We start from the raw sequence: 3,835 nt of genomic DNA, 5'->3' as shown, positions 1-3,835 counted from the left end.
ATCAGCAAACACAACACATCAGCAATGATACAGAATATCTACTTGGTTTATTTCTATTTTCTTACAGAGATCTGTTTACTATGACACATGCAGTGTGAGTGTGTGTGAGTGATGTAGCTCTGACTTACTGTGCCATGTTTCAGGCGTCCCAGGAGGCAGTGGCACACTGTTTCTGCCTCTGAAAAGGCAGAAGGAGACAGTTACTCTCAGCCCTACCACGACTTTTATCAGTGAGTCAGAAAACTATGTGTGATTGAAGAGGATGAACACAAGATTTAACTTAACCCTTCTCAGTTATATTTGTGCGTCAACTTTGGCCAATGAACTTTTACAAGCCCCTCATGTTAACAGAAGATATAAATGTGAGTGCCCATGGCTCTTTAACAAAATAAATGGTTTCAAATGTACTACATGGATCCATAATCCCAAATTCAACTTCTCACTTTGTCACAATTTCAGCCAATCAGGGGACTGCAGTTTGTCATTAATAAAAACATGATCAAATTAGTCATTAAATTTAAAGGTCCCATATTATGCAAAAATCACTTTAAGTCTTTTAGTGAAATTTGTGGGTCTTTTGCTTTCCTCCCAGCCCACAAAATGTGATATTTAATGACAAAACATGTACTTAGTAGTGCTTGTGAATGTAAAATCCTGACCTAAAATTAGCTGTTTGGATTTTGGGGATTTGCCAACCTCAGCCATTCCCTTCTTGGACAAATCAGGAGCAAGTCTGACCTGATTGGTCCACCGGAGCAGATACCCCAGAATCTCCACCCCATCCACTCCCTTCCTCGCTGCTGGAGAGATTTCTCCAGCAGTGAGAAGGAGAATGCCAAAGTTGAAGAGCCATCACTGCTCTGTTTTTGGCTGTAAACAGCCACATAGTTCCATGCACAAGCTTCCCATCTGGGAAGAAGACAAGACTAAGTGGCTAGAGTTCATTTATCAAGGAAATGTGCCAGCTACACTCAGTAAAACTGTGCATGTGTGTGCTCGTCACTTCACGGCCGACTGCTTTTCCAACTTTGGACAGTACAACAGAGGGCTAGCGAATAGACTGGTCCTGAATCCAGGCGCATTACCAACCATCCACCCAACAAACCTCAGACCCTGGAAATGTGAGTATTTTAAATGCTGTGTGCTGTGGAGCAGATGTAAGAGCTTTTCCTCAGTGTCTCCCCTGTCTCTGTGTTAGCTTCAGGATGCTAACCTTAGCTGCGGTTAGCCTGTTGTTTTAGCCTGTAATGTTATGGTGAACAAGCTTCGCTGTTTTCTAAACATTGTGCACTCAGAGCTTGTGGCGCCGCTCTCAGTGACGCAGGGGGAGCGGGGCGGTATCAGCGGTGGCTCGTTTACATATGAAGGTCACGCCCACTAAATCAGAGCGTTCTGAACAGAGGGGCTATGAGAGCTTGGAAACAATGCTGCTGTTCTTGATTTATTGGCTTTTTGGACCAAAACATGTTACTACCATTTCATGAAAACATCAATGATCCATATTAAACTGCAGAAAAGGAGCAGAGTATGGGACATTTTAAAATGATGATTTTAAAATGATGAAACTTGTTGGCACTTAAGTCTTGTTTCTATTTTTTGAAGACTCCATGAAGCCAAAATCCTCTTTTTAGTACAAAAGAGAAAGTTTGTGGTAGTATTGCAGCACATGTACAGTTTATAGACTAGATCTGAGTTTTTAGTAAAGGGAGTTAGTATGCATGGAAACACTGAAGAAAGCTGGGGATGAGGTCTGATTTCTGTAATCAGGGGTACCTTCAAGGGATGGGCACTAAGAACATTGGCAGATTGAGCTGGACCACCATTGAAAAACCAATTAAAAAAACACCAAAACACTGTGCAGACATTGCAAACATTGGTCATGCAACATCCACTGTAATTCACAACTTGATGTAAAACTAATGAACACATTTCACACGTCATATCTATACATATATAGACTTGATGTCACCCGTCTGTGTTTTGAAGCCTCTTGTCGTCAGGTGCCATACTGGAAATGCTAAACTTCACTTACTGTCACTTCAGGTGTTGTAACATAAAGAGGTAGAGTTTAGAGAATCTGAGGCTCTTTGCAGACGGCTACAACGTGCCCACCTGTCTGTCAGGTCAGCTGTACCTCTGACTGGGCAACAACTAAGTCATAGGAAAATCAATTCCTGGTGCAGTGTGCGCCTAAATCAGCAGTTCTGACCACAGTCATTTTTGTTGAATGAGGCTATAGTAATGTTTATTTTGGCTGTAAAAATCTGCTTTTTTGAATGAGTGTGTATTTGGTTAGTACTTCATCAGCCAGCGTCAAGCAGACACTGGATGAACTGTGGTTTTTAGCACTTCTGCATCAGCTTTAATTCTCATGGCGGATGTAAAAGAGCATGAAAAAAAAATATTTTTAAGGGACTATACCGTGAGTAAGCATTGCATGTTAAATTGTTAATGTAACATGGATGTATTTTGTTGTTGATTTACTTTTTTTTTTTTCATTTTTAAAATTCTCATACTGTATCTTCAGCGGACAGTTTCTTGCTGTAGAAATTTATTCTGCTTTCCTTTTGGTATCAAGTTAGAAAAAAAACAACAACAGATTTCTTCCCACACGTTCAGTCCACAGCTCCCTCTGAGACCCTCTTCTTCCTCTCCCTGTTTCACCTGTGGCTGGTAAGACTGTAAACAACTACAGCAGAGAAACTGAAGTCTTAGTCAGAAGTTGTTTTTTTTGCTTCATAAAAAATATGTGGTGAAAAGATTTTGAATTAAGTGACAGAAACTTGATCGTCTCGTCTTCTGTTTCAGGTTCAGCCACCAATGTGACCATACACATGCATGTGCAAACTTCTGGTCACGCTCATGCACACATATCTAGCAGCAGCAGAGCTCCTTTAGCTGTCAGCTCAGCAGTGATCCATTCGATCTGACTGTGATGACATAGTGAGTACCTTTGCTCTGCATAGTAGCAGACCCAGCACCAGAGGTGAGACCTGGTCTCATGTTGTTTACAATAGTGTGCATCATAAAGATAAATGAAGACTTTCATCTTTTATAACCCTACACACTCAACAAATCTGGGCCTGCAGCCCTCTGTGGTGAAATCCTGGGCCAAGAGAAGGAGCTGACAGAGGTTGCTGAGGTTCAGGTTTCCAGGCTAAATTAAACTACTGAGCACAGCAGAGACTCTCTGACCTGAGGTAGATCTTAGTCTCCATCAGCAGGTCACACACTGGCAAACAGTAGAGGCTGGATCTGTAGGCCGGATCTCTTTTTCTGTTTGATCTTTGACCAGAAATGAAGATTTGAGTTTTCTCTCTGTCAGTCAGCCAGACAAAGTGCTTCATAAGAAGCAAACTCTGTTGTGGATCACAGCTCAGGGATAAAAATGCAAAAGTATTTACTCTGAAGCTTCATTTTCCCTGCACTTACTCATCTCTACAACACATTACACAAGACCTGAAACATGGAAAGTGTTAAAATGTTTCATCGTTGAAAATGTTTCATCACGGGAAATTTGACCATTTCATGTCTATGATGTTTGGGAAGCTTCATTCTGCAAACAGATTCAATGCATTAGGGAACAGAAAAGTGACCTTAGCTCAAATGATAACAGCTAAAAACACTTTACAGCCTCAATTTTTAGTGATGCTGCGCTTTAATGTACCAGCAAGATCAAACACGCTTAATCCAGGTTTGTGTTATTTTTTCATTTCTTTTTCATTTTTTTAAACATTGCTGAACTAAGACAAACCATATGAATTTACTTTGTTTTTGTTGGCGCATACTTTTTTGTTTTAAGTGGGGTTTTCCTTTTAGACAAGCCTCACTTTGC

The sequence above is a fragment of the Halichoeres trimaculatus genome, unplaced genomic scaffold (genome assembly GCF_033239565.1).
Source record: "Halichoeres trimaculatus isolate MK-OKI-2021-1 unplaced genomic scaffold, fHalTri1.1 fHalTri1_scaffold_7, whole genome shotgun sequence".
In the NCBI taxonomy this organism is placed as follows: Eukaryota; Metazoa; Chordata; class Actinopteri; order Labriformes; family Labridae; genus Halichoeres; species Halichoeres trimaculatus.
This window is presented reverse-complemented; position numbering follows the sequence as displayed.